The sequence below is a fragment of the Megalobrama amblycephala genome, linkage group LG18, assembly GCF_018812025.1.
Source record: "Megalobrama amblycephala isolate DHTTF-2021 linkage group LG18, ASM1881202v1, whole genome shotgun sequence".
Taxonomy (NCBI): domain Eukaryota; kingdom Metazoa; phylum Chordata; class Actinopteri; order Cypriniformes; family Xenocyprididae; genus Megalobrama; species Megalobrama amblycephala.
The window spans coordinates 32,972,408-32,990,764 of NC_063061.1; the positions used below are offsets into that span (position 1 = coordinate 32,972,408).

Below are 18,357 nucleotides of genomic sequence, written 5' to 3' on the forward strand. Positions count from 1 at the left end.
GAGACGACTTAACGTTGTCGGAAAGGTGAGGAAGGTTATAATCGTTAACGACAACGAACGAAAAAACGAAAACTAGGTGGCAAAAAACATCGTCGTTAACTGAAATAAAAATAAAAACGAGGCATTACAAAAAAAAACCAAAAAAAAAAAAAAAAAACATAACTAACCAAAACTGTAATGTGTGTTTGGCAAAACTAACTAAAATAAAATAAAATTATAGATTAAATGTCCGTAGTTTTCGTCTTTGTCAGTGTCTTTCATAGAGCAAACGTTCAGCTGCATTTCATTTCCCTGCGTCTCTCACTCACGCGTCTCTCTCACATATTCGCACGCGCACAGCCCCTCCCCTCCGTGCACACCGCGTCTCCATGAGAACGAGTGTTGGAAGCAAGTTCGCGAAAGGTTGGTATCTCGTGAAAACCTTTACACAATCACACATTAAAAAGTGGTATAAAAATATAAGTATAATTTTGTCAGTGTGTTAATGTCGACCCGAGAAGCGATTGCTACTTTAGAAAGTTAACTAGAAGCAAGTTTGAGGTAAAATGCACTTGGGTTGTCGATGTCAAAACACTATTTAAGCTATGATTCAAGTAAGGAATAATTGACGACGGGCCGTTGAATTATTAGAAAAATAATGCACACTTGAGATCGTGATTCGGTCACGACTCGAAGCGGAGTCAATTATTCCGCTTATACCACGGTTATTCTCAGTCCTTCATATAGCCCGTGAGTTGTTATGAGAATTGTTATATATTATGTTGACATCTCATCAATTAAATATTTTCCATCTTATATTCTGCATAATTGGGTGTTTTTAAATAAACACTGACAAAAACTATACTATAAAACAATAACGTTGATATAAGTGATTACGCATTTTTAAACCTACCTATATTGTATTTATATAAACACAGGCAGATTTGCTTTATGTATTTCCCCGACGTCGAAATCAGGCACGTATAAATGTCAGGAAACACGACTCCTGGCTGCATGTCAATATCCATGGATTAGGTTTATTTGACAAGTTGTAAGGAACATTTTCGAGCCCAACCTTTAGTGTAATCGTTTGTTTTACTCGTTTTCGCAGTTTCCCCTATTAAATCCAGTCATGCAGCAGCTCTTTTGCTACTCAGTCCAGCTGAGGGAGCGTGTTCTGGCGGGAAAGTGACGTCAATGCATATACCCTCTATTGCTGTAGAAAGGAAATCGTAAAAGACATCTCTCCCTGTCCTAAATGTTAGGTGTTTTATGTAAGCAGTAATGATCTCAACTTTTGTATAGGCCTACTCCTTTTAAAAAAAAAAAAAAATTGTATAGGCTACTTCTTAGCTTTTTCCAAAAAAAAAAAAGAAAAAAAAGAAAGTCTGATGTGTGATATTTGCTTTGCATATGCAGCGCTCTCTTAAATAGTGGGAAATTTGAAGTATACATGCGCTTCTCCAGTCCGAAGACATCGGCTAAAGTTTTTTTTCTAAGGTAATTTTTTTCACTTTACCATGTCCCTTTCACATTGAATAGCTTCTCATCCTTACATCACTGTTAAAGTACATTTTCATAAACCTTGATCTGTGCTCTAAAAAAATCCCTGACATATTGCATGAGTTTGTGTCATGCAAGGTCATCTAAAATCTAGAGAAATGTTCGAGGTGGTCAGCAGGGTACAGTCAAAGAGCTTAGAACCCAAGAGGCGACACTTTGATATTTTTTGGGTAACAGCAAAGACTATAGAATAACACAAGACGTGTCACTCGTATTGTTTTGAATGGGAGAAAGTGTAACGCGCAATATGGCAGAACAAGTCCCGCCTTCAAAATAAGAGCCAATCGCCGACTGGTAAAGTCATCGTGTCACTGCAGCGGCCGTTAGCACCGGTTTCTATAGAAAGAGTCAGACGCTCGCCTCCGAAATGAGGCATTTAGGTCTGCCCATGCGCATTAGCTTGATCCAGCATAAAAATACAGGTTTTTTTGTTATGATTCGAGCGTTTGGAAAAAAAATTACGAGACAGTTGTTGTCAGATTTCATTGGTGATTTCAAATATGAAATTTAATCGAAAGCTTGGCAAACAGCTTTGGAGCTGCATGATGCTCAGGATGCCCGAGAGGCGTTTCAAAGATGGCCGCCGAGTGAAATGACTTGTCTTAAAGGGATTTTAGTAACAGCCACTAGATGGTGCTCCGGTAGTGCGGCCGCCATTATGGGGTGAAAATACTAACTAGACCATAGAATAGAACAGTTTTTTAAATTAAGTCACCAGTAAATTGTATGGCACCTACAGTAAATGTTGTATTGTCTTATACATGTTTTATTTTACCAGTTGTGGAATCCAACCATTCATCCATCTGAGGTAACCTAGTTAGCATACCTTATTGAGTATTTCCATTTTATGCAACTTTACACATTTATTAATAGTAAATTAATAATTGATAAATGTAAGATCATCATGTTTGCAGCGAACAATATATTTCAGACCTAGTGGAGTAATAGTAATAATAGTATCACTAGGTCTGAATTGAAATATTGTACGTTTTAATGGATCAAGCTACAAACATAATGATCTTATAATACATGATGCATTGCTGTGTCTGTTATCGCATAATTCCCACTTTTGCTTTAACAGACATTAGATAACACTGCAAAATCAAGCTGTATTCATATATTTATTGTCAACATTCCCAATTTTTCTGATGCATGTCCTTAATTTAATTTCATATGTTGGTATTAATTCAGTGTTTTTAAGCCTAATGCTAGATCTTTTAAAGAATTTTAACCCAAACTGACTGGGCTTCTAGAGAGCAAAAAGGTTTTGTGAAAAAAGTGGAAGACTTAAACAAAAAGTTTGTCAAATAAACTGTTAAAAGGATTTGATGATCACTAGTGATAGTATTTTATTCTGTGTTGTCATCATTCAGGTTGGATTTCAGCTTTAATGTAATTTTTTTTTTTTTTTTTTTTTAATAAAGCAGCTGATATTGCCATAGAAACTAGTGGACTGCCGAGTCGCTTTCACCCCAAAATGGCGGAAACACAGGGCCTCTGCTGGGCGCCAGTGTTGCAATGGAATGTTCTATTGAGTGTCGCTTCTTGTTAGTGTATATTCTTTGGTACAGTCGAGACACAATGTACCAAATGTACCTGCACTATAGAATCCTATTGCAGCACATGCAGTTTAGTTGCACGATGTAAGATCACAATTAATAGAGTTGATCTGTTTTATTGTTGCTGTTTGCAATTGTTCAATGTTTTTTTTTTACTGTTACTCAACTTTTCAACTGTTACTATTAAAATGATGAACTTTAATATTAAAAATTAAATATTATATTGCCGTTTGCCATTACTGTACAATGTTTTACAAATTAACTACTTTTAACTAAACAAATAATCAAATAAAATACTGAATGGAAATAAGAACTGTTGAATTCTCATTTTTGGAGGTATTTTACATTTGCAGTGAATTGGTTAGGCAGCTTTACTGCATTACGGATGGGTGAAAAAAATAATAAAAAATTACTTCTTTTCAGTCTGTAGTTTTGGAGTGGTAACGGAAAAAGCAAAAAGTGTACCAACTGTACCCGGTCTACCCCTGTTAAAAAAGGAGAGATGACGCCACAATGAAGCAGGGAAGCTTATTTCTCTGATCCCCAAACTGATAAAGACCCATTCATAATTGAGAATTGGAGACCAAGATCACTGTTAAATGTTGATTATAAATTAATTGTTTAATATTTACAGTTCGTTTAAAATCTGGCCTTAATAAATGGCGAAACACAAAATGGATTCATGAAAAATAGACATATAAGCTTCAATATAATATCAGTTCTTTATCTCATTGATTAATCAGAGAATATTGATTCCGACGCTGTTATAATGTTTATGGATTTTTATAAAGCGTTTGACTCTTTAGAACACCCATTTTTGCTTAAATCTCTTAGCGTTTTTGGTTTTGGATGCACAAAAATAAACCAGCTGAAATCATCATATGAAGCTACAAGCAGTGTAATAGTTAGATCAGCCACACAACAGGAGCGGGCAATGGAAGCCTCACTAAGAGTAGCATGGGTACTGGGAAAACACAAGAAACCCTTCTCTGATGCTGAATTAGTCAAGGAGTGTATGAGTGAAGTGGTGACTGCTCTGTTTGAAGGACTCAAAAGGATGAAATAATCAAGAAAATAAGCCAAATACCCTGTTTTGATTCCACTGCTGCAAGACGAACTGAAATACTTGCTGATGATTTGCTTGAACAACTATAAAAAAAAACAGCCAAATTCATTTGATTGGCTGTGGATGAATCCACAGACAAAGCACAACTCATGTCTTTGCCAGATTTTTTGATGAAGAAAAGGAAGAATTTCATGAAGATGTTTTGGGTCTCACAAACCTCCATGGACACACAAGGGGGGATGAGATTTATGAAGCAGTGACACATATGCTTAGAGACAGAGAGATAGACCTGAAGCATGTTGTTTCCATTGCTATTGATGGAGCGCCATGTATGATTGGGAGAGAGATGGGATTAGCGTCATGCTTGAGAGCTCACCACCCTGACCTCATGGCATACCACAGCATAATTCACCAGATGGTTTTGAGAAAGGTACTCGGAAGAAACTTGTCAACTATCTGAGAGCATCCTCTGCTCTGCAACATCGTTCTGCTCTGCAACATCGTTTGTTGCGCTCATTTCTAATAGAGGTGAATGCAACATTTGATGATTTGCTCCTTCACAACATGTCCGGTGGCTTAGTAAAGGCAAGGTACTGGATCGGTTTTGGGCACTGTGGAAAGAGCTGGAGACATTTCTGTTGGATCAGAAGAGTGCAAAACCCAAACCATTTGTGGATTTCATGAAGAATGAAGTGGAAATGGAAATTGTTGCTTTTCTTCCCATCTCAGTGACTTTAATATGAAGCTCCAGGGCAAAAACAGCACAGTGTGTGGCCTCAAGTCAGCTCTCCGTGCTTTCCAGAGGAAGCTGGAGGTGTTCAGATGTGACTTACAGCAGGACCTGCTTCACTTCCCAAGACTTTTGGATCAGACTGCAAGAAAACCTCACCATCACAATTATGCTGAATTCCTGGGCAAGCTGATTAAAAATTTCCAAACTCGCTTTGAAGATTTCCCTCTGGGAATACAAGTCTTGCTGTGCATTGAAAATCCATTTCTTGTCAAAAATATTGCAGAATTCTCAACTGAATTTCAACCATGTGACACACTCACCAATGAACACTTACATCAGTGCCTCCGACTGGCCCTCACACCTTTTATGCCCAAGTTTAAACAACTTAGGGACACCATATAAACAGGTAAAATATGTATGGTTAAACTGTGTAAATGTCAGTTTTATATCGTTAGCAAGTATTAGTTAACCTTGTTTATTTCTTATGTTAAATGTAATGTTAACTGAAAATATATTTTCACATTTATATATTTGTATTTAAGTCTAAATTTAAACTACAACGTATTACAGAAGAATTCTATCTTAGGTCTTAAGATAAGATTAGATTACATTATAAGATTAGAAGAATTTAGGATTTTTCACAAATTCATATTACATAATCAAATCTTAACTTGATTTAGGATTCTTATCCTATCTTACAAAATCTCATCTTATTTGTAGTTAGGAAATCTTAAACCGCTCCATCGAGTTCGGTAATCAACTGTCAGGTCTGTTACCAAGCAACCAACAACACGCATTACATCACAAAAGTGCAGACTTGTAGTAAGACCGCAAGTGTTTACCACTTTGTTTACCCTGCTGTCATAAATAATATTTTTAGATTTCATATAGAAAAATAGGCCTCACAAATTTAAAAAGAATGTGCTTTCCAACACCAGAGCTGAAGTTGTCCTTGAATTTTTTAAATTTTGCTGACACCATAAACACCTTTAAAGTGAATTGGCTGAAGAGATGCCTTGATAATCTAATATTATTATAGTTCTTTATTCCAAACAATATAGCCTATCTTTAATAAAATTGGTGGTATTCTTATCCAAAAAGGTTGCCGACCCTTGGTCTATAGTGATATCGGCCCCTCAATACTGACCTCTCGTGTAGGTTGAGTAATATGCCTGGTGCCCTGAAAGTCATTATTAGTGCCAATGTGAATAATAATCTCAGAGTATTTACATTTAGCATTAGTCAGAACTTTAAGCTTTGACGTCTGGCCCCCGGTAAACATTTGACTATGGTGACTGTTGTCTCTATTATGTTCTGTACAAGAGAATCTATGAAGCACTTTCAACTGGTTTCTGAGTGGGGAGAACCTGTTTATTGTTTTCATAGGAACAGTCGTGCTGTTTTATCCCACAACTATGCCATCTCACAGTCAAATCTGCAACTGAAATCAAAGAATGTACTAGCTAAGCTAGTTGCATCCAAAGCAGTATATATCTAAAGACCTTGCATTCTCACTATCCTCGATTAAAGTTTAGATGCGTGTCTCTAATTCTGAAATCTATTCTGTCAGCCTAACGGTTTCACTTTATTTAAACCCCCACCATTAACAGAGAAGTCTAAGCTAAACATGTGGGAAGCAGTGCAAGTAACAAAAGCAGGAGAAGGTCACATGACATTGTGATTGCTAGTTGATTTACTGAGTTACCACAGTTGTTTGATGTTCACTTCATTAAAGGAATAGTTCATCCAAAAATGAAAATACCCAGATTATTTACTCACTCCCAGGCCATCTAAGATGTATAGATCTTTCTTTCTTCAGCCAATTAAAGTTTTGGAGGAAAACATTAAACAGTCTTTCTCCATCTAATGCAAGTGAATGGTGCTCACTGTAGACCATTTTCGACAGTCCAAAGTCCATATTTAAGCTGATTCAAAGAAATCACGTGTCCTAGCTGACAAATAAGGGTCTTTTCTTGCAAAACAATCAGTCATTTGCAAAAAGAAATAAAAATGTATATACTTTTTAACAACAAATGCTTGCCTTGGTCCAGCTCAGTTTAATTCACAACGTCTTGTGTGACGCACAGTATGCACATTGGAAAGGTCAAGCATGACATAGGCAGAATGAACCAAAATTCTGGAAGGTTTTCTCTCTAAAACCTTAATTTCTCTTAGAAAAAGAAAGGCCAAGTACAAAATCTAGGTATTTAGTTTAGGTAAAAGGTAAGTAAACAATCAGGATTTTTTGGGGGTAAACTTATTAATTTAACTTCATATAGAAATTATTCTGATGATGAGACTACAAAGAATCTGCTTCAAAAGAATTAAGGCAATAAGATAATTCATTATTAAGTTAATTTTTTAGCAAGCTTTAATTTTTATCTTATTATTTACCAAAATCCATGTAAAGTACAAGTTCATCAATTTACTACAGAGCGCCTAAAGGGACACAAGGAAGAAAATATGAGATGGGAGTAAAAATTTTATTTGGCCGATGCTTTTGCGTTCTCTCACAGATGTTTTGCGTTCTCCTGAGAAACTTTTGGTCACTCGCAAAATCATTGACTTGATATTTTTCCTCCTATCTCATATTTTTTTTACCACCACCATGTCCTCTTAGTGGCTCCGTACTTTACCACTTAAAGAAGGTATTTTCCCTGCAGCATTGCCACAGACACTGACCATATGCATTTCATTATATATGCATTTCTAAGTTTTAGTTCTAAATAAATATTACTACACGCTTGATCAGTGTTACAATGTCTAACCCCTTGACTTCAGGTATAAAAGTAAATTAATTAAATTAGTCCTAAGTTTTGTTCCTTTTTATTTCTCATAGTCTTAACATGTACAGAGAGTTTCTGAGTGTTTTCACTATATCAAACTATCGAATATCAAATTATTTACTTAAAACAATGTTTTTTCTTATGAGTCTGTAGATGAGATATTTGGGTGAAACTCTTCTCACATGAAGAGCACTGGTGCGGCTTCTCTCCAGTATGAACTCTCTGATGATTTTTCAAGGTTTTTAACTGAGAGAAACTCTTTCCACAGTGTGAGCACTTGTACGGTTTCTCTCCAGTATGAATTCTCTGGTGTGATTTTAAGATGCTGGATCTAGTAAAGGCTCTTCCCACAGTCAAAGCACATAAAAGGTCTCACACCAGTATGAATACGTTCATGCTCTTTTAAAGTCTGCAGTATTGGAAAACTCTTTCCACAAAAAGAACAAAAGTGAGGCTTCACACCAGTATGAACTTAAAGGTGTGATCTTAAGCTTGATGAAAAAACAAATGTTTTATCACACTGATCACAGCTGAACGACTTCACTCCAGAGTGAGAGCGCAGATGCTCTTTGAGAAAGCTCTTGCGATTGTAACTCTTTCCACACTGAGTGCATGTGAACGGTTTTTCTCCAGTGTGAATTCTCATGTGCTCATTTCAAGCTTCCTTTCTGAACGAAACTATTTCCACACTGAGTGCATGTGAAAGATCCTCCAGATTTTCCAGCTCGTTTTTGTCTGGAATTCTTTTCAGTCTTTGAAACAACTGCATCTCCATCTTCATTTATGGAATGATGAGGTTTTTGAAACGGATGCTGTTTGTCTTTATTCACTTCCACTGGGTCTGAAATCAACACATTAAATTCCCACAATGCAATTAAAGAAAGACAAATGAGAACAAAATAAATAAGAGAGCTTCAATTTAGCACAAATCTAGATTAATAATAAGTCTACTAGTATCAATTGTTGTTTAAAATGTTATTGTTACATGTCAGTTTTCATCTTAATGTTCCTTAGCAGTTATTAAAGAGAATGAATGAAAACACCAACTTGTTTGTTCCTCTGTATCTTCATCTTTTATTCTGCAGGGTTCTTCCTCAAACTCCATCTTTACAATAGTATGTCAGTAGTTTCTCCTGCAGTAATTCCTCTTGCTTGCTGCTGCTTCTCCTGTGAGAATGGGAATATTTCCCAGCATTTAATCTCTCATGAACAGCTGTGGGAGCAGCTTCACTGACTAAATTTGTGAATTGTGGTCACTGTTGCTCATCACACTTACAATCACTCTCAAATTTTCTATGCGCAAATGTTTTGCTCAAATAGTCATTTAGAGACATGCAACTGCATAATATTATTTTTTTTAACATCAACTTTTATATCATCTAGCTGATTTTACTCTTCCATGAGGTATGGTTTATCCTACATTGGTAAAAAAAAAAATGTTGTAAGATTTATGTTCAAACTCTTTCTTGCAACAGAAAACCATCCAGACTGTAAATAATGGCAAACATCAAATGTGTTTTGCTTGTCTACTGTGTAATTCTATTTTTTTAAGTATTGTTGTCTTTATCTTGTGTTATGATACTTTTTATACTTCAATTCCCATAGCAATTTAGAGAAAAAGCTGAAAGAATATTGATGAGGGCTGTAATCAGACTAAACGTGTCTGAGTATTCAAGTTCAATTATCCATAAAACAAAGCTCAACAAAACTAACAACATTTACATGCTGTCAGTAACGAGCTTAAGTTTCAGCGTAATGTAGGCCTACAACATCGGTTAATTTTAAGGTTAAGTAATTAGGATTCAATATCAGAGTTAGATTAATTCATAAGAGCTACTGGTTTATAAGCGTTTTTGATTCACTAAAATGAACCGGCTCTTAAGAGTCACTCGGAATCAGACACTAATCGAGCTCATTGACATTGTTGTAAGTTGACAGATTTAAATTTCTCACAATAAATAATAAAATAATAAATGTACTCACAGTCCGACAAATAGCAAGCATCTCTTCATGAACTAAGATAGACTCAACGAGATCACGTGATTGAAATGAAAACAAATGGCGCCATCTAGAGCAACATCGTGGCAAGTTATTCTGAACATCAAAACTACACACAAATTCTTTTCAAATATGAATTCTATTTAGCAACTTAATTTTCATTTGATTTTTACCATTTTTCATCTTTTATAACTTCATGCCGTGCTAAGGATGAACTTTGCTTACACTGATTTCATTTGATTGGAAATAGCCAATTCATTCTCGTTAATGAAGTACTCAGAGGAAAATCTGGTCTGTTTTCATTTCATTTACATTTATGTAGGCTATTTATGTTATAAAAAAAATTGAAAGATATATTTAAAATATATGAGTGTTTGTTAATGGGAAGCAGATATATTTGAATTTACGATTTAGATGCCTTTAATAAATTATGATGCCTGATTAAAGGGATATTTCAGCCAAAAATGAAAATTCTGTCATCATTTTCTCACCCTCAAGTTGTTCTAAACCTAGAACAAACATGTCTTTGTTTTGTTGAACACAAAGGATGATATTTTGAAGAAAGTTTGTAACCAGGCCGCTTTGGGGCACCATTGACTTCCATAGTAGGAAAAAATAATATTATGAAAGTCAATGGTGCCCCAGAACTGTTTAGTTTCCCACATTCTTTAAAACATATTCCTTTGTGTTCAACATAACAAAAAAATGTATACAAGTTTAGAACAACCTGAAGATGAGTAAATGATGACAGAATTTTCATTTTTTGGTGAACTATCCCTTTAACATCATGTAGAAAAAGATGTGGGGTTGGTTGGCACATCATGTATAAAATAAAAACAATTAATAATTCATACAGCTGATCTGAATGCTGACTTTTAAATGAATTCTAACACAAAGATTTAAATGGACAGCCTATAGGCTACCTCACAGCAGATTTAGAGCTGTTTCTTGATCTATGAACCGTTTAAATGACTGTCAATGACAACAAATGACGCCATCTAGAATGAAACATGGTACTGCTAATGTTCACTTCATTAACTACACAGAATCTGCTTCAAAAGAAAACTCATGGCAGTAAGATTATTCATTAATTGTTAAGGAAGATTTCATGTTTATCTTATCATTGACCAAAATACAAGTAAAGTAAAAGATAGTTAATCTCTTTACTACTTATATAGACATTGACCATGTGCATTTCATTTAATCTTCTTTTTTATGTATGAATATTACACACTTGATCAATGTTACAATGTTTAACCCCTCAATTTCAGGTAAACATGTAAATTCATTCATTAAATAAGTCACATAAATTTTGTTCCTTTTTATTTCTGATATTCTAAAATGTACAGAGTTTCTGTGTGATTTCAATTTGTTCTCAACGCTCCAACCTCTAAACAGCTTGACAAAAAAAAAAAAAAACAACAACTTGATATTGATTTGTTCACGATACACATGATTTCATGCACTAAATTTGCAATTGATTCACAAATGCTCATATGCACAATTAATGTGATTTATTTAATTCATAAAACATTTCCCTCATAAACCGTAGCATTTTACAGCAACACATTCTGCAGTGTTACTTTGTCCTTTGTCAAACGATCAAACTTCACTGCTAATTTTAGCAAATGACATTCTTAACTGAAGTCACTAAGTGAAAAATTCCAGCCTTTGCAAAATCTGCATATCAATTTATTTACTTGTAAGTGATGGACTTTTGTGTGAAGAGCTTTTTCTTATGAGCCCATAGATTAGATGATTGGCTGAAACTCTTCCCACATGAAGAGCACTGGTGCGGCTTCTCTCCAGTAACTCTCTCATGAACTTTCAGCTGTAGTTTCTCCTGGAGTAATTCCTCCTGCTTGCTTCTTCTCCTGTGGGTAGATGTGAATATTCCCCAATTAATTTAACAGGTCAATAACTGTGTGATCTGTGGGTACAAGTATAACTGGTCATTTATACTTACATTTTTTTAGCACCATATCCATATTCTAATAGCAGGAAGCAACCATGCTCAGGTATTTCATTTATGGTTATTTAACAGCTCCTAAAAGTACTTTGTCATTATAATATGTCATCAAATCTTGGCAACTACTTTATGACCGCAGATGCATTTTACCAACTCATCTTAAAATAACAAACTATAAGATATGAAAATACAAGAAATGCATCTACAATACAACATCTCTATGAATATAAATGCAATTTCCCAAACTCATCTTGTATTTTCATATCTGTTCTTATAGTTAATATTATTTTACTGCTCCTATGATTTTGTAAATGTGGGTTTGTAGCTTTAATGTTCAGCAGTAATTAATGAAGTATCAAGAATAGACACCAACCTATTAGTTCCTCTGAATCTTCATCTTTTATTCTGCAGGTTTCTTCCTCAAACTCCATCTTTACAATAGTATGTCAGTAGTTTCTCTTGGAGTAATGCCTCCTGCTTGCTGCTTCTTCTCCTGTGGGAAGATAGGAATAGTCCCCAGCATTTAAACTCTGACCGAAGGTATGAATTGTGGTCACTGTTGCTCATTTAGCAGACGATCATCACACTTACAATCACTCTGGATTATTCATCTTATTCAAATAGTTGTTTATAACTATTCCCCGATTACTGAATTTACACAAATGACCCAATTCAAAAGTTTACATCCGTTTCATTCTTATACTGTCATTACGTAGAGGATGAACAACAGTTTGTTTGTTTGTTTTTATTCATGAGGCAATTGTTTTCAGAAAAATGCTCTTCAGAAAAATATTAAATTAAATATTAAAAAAATTATATTCCCTGCTTCCCTGTTCATATAATGTCTCAAGGGACGGGTGTTTCCATTCTCTGTGGTCTTCTTCATTGTTATTTTACCAGGTGCGCAAACTTAGTCTTTGCTTAAACCGTAACATTACCAAACTATACCGTTATACCATTTTTAATTATGTCTATTTATTATGTTTAATTATATCTATAACTGCCTGATAAAATAAAACATAATTTTCTGGTCTACACTGAAAATACATGTGAATCAAATTGTATCCACAAGTCCTCCTATTATCCATGTGAATACCAATGTACTTCATAAATGAGCTGGAAACCCAGACAACGATCCTGTATCAGTGTTGAAAAGCCTCAGCAATTACAAGACATTGTCACTTCAATCTGCTAAGAATCAGTCAACAACCAACCGATGATCTGAATGAGTTCTGTTGTCATTTTGACAAATGCTGTCCTTCACTCTACACAATCAACACCTTCTGCTAACCCCCGCTCCTACTACTCCATCTGAAAAGTGAAGCCAAAATGCTTTGATCGCTCCCAAATGGCTGGACACAGTATAGGTCATAAACCCCACCCTCTCCATGTAATCTAATGGGACGTGAGACAAACTTAAAGGGTTAGTTCACCCAAAAATGAGAATAATGTCATTCATTACTCACCCCCATGTCGTTCCACACCCATAAGACCTTCGTTCATCTTCAGAACACAAATTAAGATATTTTTGATAAATGTAGGGAAAACACCCTAGGAAGTAAAATTAGCTCAAATGAAATATTTATAGGGAATTATAAAGAGTTGTTTAGATTACGACCGAGCAACTGAGTCGTCCAGCGTTCATTTGCTCGAGCCGTAATAAGCTCTTGTATCGTGAAAACGCTGATTAGAGCACGGTAACTTTTTAAGATCACAGTTTAAGACATTAAATCATAGAAGCACATAATACAAGACACTTTCTTTTAAAATCTATAAAAGACTTTATTTATTCTAACACAAGCTAATCTACCACGAACACACACATACATACATACATACATTCATTCATACGCGTTGCAGTAAGACAGGAAGTGAGAGAGAAAGAGTTTAGGAGAGAGAGTAAGAGTGTGATATGATGAATTTCTAGCAAAGTTATGCTTTTCAGAAGATCTGACCTGAACGAACCATGAATCATTAAATGCACCAGTTCAGTTTTAATCTGGAGGTACTTGCTTGCGTCGACTTTGAATGTGAATATCCCTCGTTGGCGTGTAGAGAAGAGTTTTCCAAGTCGATGAGTTGTCGCAGGGTATTCAAAGTCCGTGTTGTGTTCGGTAGAACCCAATCACGTTTGAGCTTGCTGAAAAATTAAAGGGAAGTCTCTTTGTCGCTGGAGTTAAAGTTGAAGCGGCAGAAGTCGTTGGTTGAACTTTGTGCGAAACTTAGAACACGAGACTTTCAACGGAAAAGAAAATTAAAGAAAGAAAAGAAAAGTGAGTGGAAGTTGGATGGCTTGAAATGAGCGGCTTGTCTGTTCTTCTTGTTACTCCATTGTTCTTGGTACTCTGGTCATGGCTGACCGGTTCTTTCTTCTGTTGCTCTGTTTTCCTTGACCAGAACTAACCTACTCCTAGTTCACTATCTTGCAATATGATCATTTAAACTTAGTTGTTTGTCACACCTCTGAGGAGTCTTGGCCAATCCGACATTGTCCTGTTTCAAGAGGGCCTTCCTCTGCCCCCAATAAAACATAAGTGTTACATCCCGGTCTGTCTCTGCTTTAGCAAGTGCCATTTTAACATAATTTATATTAACTGGAATATGATACATTTTAAACAGATTTCATTCAAGCCATGATTTAAGAAAGATGAAAAGAAATAAATCAAGTCCAAATAAGGCATACTTTCAGTCATTCAGTCAAAAGTTAACATATTTACATGAATTGTGAGTGTTCTAAAGCCTAACTGTTTACAGGTAGTACTTGTGGACACATAATGCAAAATGTATGTAGTTAAAAGATGTTTGATAAGTCCATTAAAATTGTTGGAACAATTTCGAAGCAGTTTTATTTGTAGAACAGTCTCTGTTGAGTTTTCTGTGAGGTTAGGTCTTTTAGAGAACAAATGGGGCCTGCATTGTTTCCTCTGTTTCTTTGATCTGGGTGATCAAAGAATCTTATCTTCCTGGTGACCATTTGGTTTGTCACTCCTCCTGCTATCAGGAGCATGGGGTGTCATAAAATTAATCCGCCTGGGTTTACTCCGCAGACGAGCTGGAGTCGGAATTAGGATTATGTTTAAAAGAATCATCTGAATGATTCAATTGTCTGGTTCGTCCACAGTTCCTACATAAAATACGATGGCTCATAGAGGCCTGTATCACCAGCAAGATAATTAACACTTACAATGCCCAGAAAGCTACTAAAGACATATTTAAAACAGTTCATGTGACTACGGTGGTTCAACATTAATATTATAAAGTGACGAGAATACTTTTTGTGCACCAAAAAACAAAAAAACAAAATGACAGTATGCTGAGAATATTCTGCAGTTTCTTCTCTTTCCACACACGTCCATACTGTATACTTGGAGCTGTTCACGTCCTCAGATTCTGACTTACATATTATACTTTTCTTTTGCAATAAAACAAATTTACAGCAGTCAAGTTGTAGCTTTCAGAAATTTCTGGCCTGCATCCCAATGTGCATATTGTCCACCTTATCCGCCCTAAATGGTATTGAAAATTAATGTCACATACTATTTAGCATGGATAGTATGCACATTAAGACGCAGGCTAGTTCTAAGATCACATAAATGCTTTTACAAGTCAGAATTACGGTGACATGACATGAACGCAACCCAACTTCGATTAGTGAAACAAGAACCCAGCAAGCAATTTTATGTCTATTAGACGTCTAATAGCCGTCAAAACATAGCCCGGCCGTCTAGGCTAAAACAAGGCAAAATTTGGGCTGTCAGTGAAAATCTAATAGACGTCTAACCATAACCCAAAAATAGACTAGTCATCAATTAGACGACTATTATACAACTACATATTTATGTCTAATAGACGGTTAATACGGGTCTAGGCTAAAATAAGGCTGAATTTGGGCTGTCAGTGAAAATCTAATAGACGTCTAACCATAACCCAAAAATAGACTAGTCATCAATTACACTACTAATGAATGATTACATCTATACATGCAATAGACAACAAAATAATGGCTAAAGGATTCTTTTCACTTAAATGTAACAGGTTCTCATAAATGACAATCCGTCCAAACAAATTAAATATAAAAGGTTTTATTTAGAAAAAGAACTCAAGATAATACACAATGATAAAAAAATAATAAATTAAATTTTACAAATACAATACAAATAAACATTACAAGAAAATTACAAAGTGTAACATAATAAAAATATAAAACATTGACAAAAAAAAAAGTTAAATAAAAAATGTTAACAATATTTTTTTATTAATTTTTAGTTCCATAAATTCCATGTTTTATGTAAAGCACTTTGAATTACCTTGAACATTGTTGTTGAAATGTGCTATACAAAATAAACTTGCCTTGCCAAATCAAAAACTCATATTTTTATGCCATAATGATCAAAAGATTAAAAGATATACAAGGCTTCCATAACAAATAATAGTAGGGTGCACAGGTTTCATGTTTACCCCCTTGTATTTAGATAATTACAGAGTTTTAGGGCACAAGGAAACACTACAGTACATGTGCATGTATGTTAATCTAACCACGTTTTACTGTCTGCACTGTTAGGCCTACCCTCTAAAATGTCACGGTTCCTACACATAATGTACATAAATAATAAACACATGTCAAAATGAAAAACACAGATACTTACATGACCAAAAGCAGGAAAGAATTTGCTTTAACATTTGCTGTTGCTTGCTCTCCGTCTCCAACGGTTGTAAAATGCGGAAATGTTTATCGCGAGATCTGGCAACAGTGATCGAGAGTCAACGTTCAAGTCTCGCGTTGCCAGTGGTCATGTCTCAGTAGAGCCACAGTTGCCATCTAGCGGTTGAGAATTGTAAATTTTTAATTAACTTAAAATTAAATACAGTCATATATGTGTGTGGTATATAATTATATAATTATAATTAAATTATGGTTTGGCTATACCCTGATATATATATGATATCGTAGAATGATTGTGTGACAGCAAAAATATGCTGTTTCAAATATATACTTGCATATAAATGTATATTATACTTGCATATTTAAGTATAAATGCAAGCATATCAAGAATCCCACAAGCTTTGTGGTCGAAAATAAACACTATTTTGGTTACACTCATTGCTGGTCTGAATCAGGGCTATAGCCAAGCCGTAAAAACTAGACTATAAATTGCCTCGATTTCGCCGGGTGGACTAAAAGCAGACTACACATAGCCTATCCAATTCAGAGCTAAATCGTGACTACATATAGACCATGTCATGAAATGCCACTTAAATCTTGTAGAAATCATTGACATTGCGAACATGATGAGATATCAACCATCGCATGCACTTCCTGTCCAAAAACTACAATAAATCAGGATTGACTATATGGGGGCTACAAATAGCCGGTCTTACTACGAGCTAAATCGTGGCTACGCACAGCCTACACAATATAACATGTCATAGATGTGAAACCAAACACCTTGTCATCACTGTTGACTTCACTTACATGATGCAATATCATACAACTCGCAAGTTATTTTGGCAAAAACGACATGTAACCAAATGAAAGATTATTTTGGCTAAAAGTGGGTTACACATAGCCGGACTATATCGGGTCTATTAACCGAGACGGTGAAATGACGGCTATTGCTTGCTGGGAACGCTGTACCACCTGACCACTGCAAATTAATTTAGGCGTTGATATTGTTGCCATAGAAATGCTCGATCATCTCTTAATCCATTTGTGCCCAAATTTTTCTAAATGGATTTAAGCATATAGTTGTGTTATAGTGTTCCATATCTGAACATGTATTTCCCCAGGTTTTTTTTTTCTTAAAAATCATATTTGAATGTGCAGCAACTATAGTTGCCGGTGGGCAAATATGTTGTAAGCACCCTTTCATTGTCAAATTTGAATAGGAGAAGTCAAAATAACTGCTTTGAACAGATCAATCTCTATTCATAAACACATTTATTATGTATTAAAGTCAAAGAACATTCGATGCAAACCCCAAAAAGCTGCATCTATCTTATAATCTCTTGAATGTAAAAACACAACAAATCCATTTGTTTTAAAGTGGTGGAACACAGTACAGAACAAAGTGCAGCCCATTAAGTCGCCCCCAACAGGGTATTGGGAATCAAAAAGTTGAATGAAATTAAATAAATAAATAGAATGAAGAAAATTGTACATCTATATGTAACCCTGAACCACAAAACCACTTATAAGTCGCATGGATATTTGTAGAAATAGCCAACAACACATTGTATTAAATTTATCGATTTTTCTTTTATTTCCAAAATCAATATGAAAGATCATGTTCCATGAAGATATCTTGTAAATTTTTGTTTTTTTGTTTGCGGGATTCAGCAGCAGTGCCTCGTTATTTCTCCTGACTCACTAATTCAATGGGTTTTCTAGCAGAGTTCATTGTGAGCTCGCAAGTCGAGAGGATGACAGCTCGAGTGTTCTGCTCGTTGAGTGCTGTTTTGTTGTGTCTGTCTGCATGTTTGAGCACAACAGACGCTGGAGTCGTAGCAGGTGAGAAGATCTTTTAACTTGATTTCACAGCCCGAAGAAATGCGTAAATGAGTGCCTTACAAAATGACTTATTGTCCAGTGTTGGTGATTTATACACTTGACTAGAAGCAGATAAATATGTGAATATTTTCAAGTTTGAGACCTATTGCAAAACCCCTGACTGAAACAAACGGTAACACTTTACAATAAGGTTCAT

General features: G+C 35.3%; 2 long non-coding RNA genes across 2 annotated transcripts; both read right to left on the minus strand.

The window, feature by feature from the left end:
- Positions 1-8,346: 8,346 nt before the first annotated feature.
- Positions 8,347-9,767, minus strand: LOC125252464. The gene is made up of 3 exons (XR_007181232.1): positions 9,670-9,767; positions 8,734-8,853; positions 8,347-8,527 (listed from the first exon to the last, which is right to left on the minus strand). It is a non-coding gene; the product is annotated as an uncharacterized LOC125252464 (long non-coding RNA).
- Positions 9,768-11,052: 1,285 nt separating this feature from the next.
- Positions 11,053-16,694, minus strand: LOC125253627. Its single transcript, XR_007181496.1, has 3 exons — positions 16,300-16,694; positions 12,027-12,146; positions 11,053-11,558 (listed from the first exon to the last, which is right to left on the minus strand). It is a non-coding gene; the product is annotated as an uncharacterized LOC125253627 (long non-coding RNA).
- Between the last annotated feature and the right edge of the window lie 1,663 nt (positions 16,695-18,357).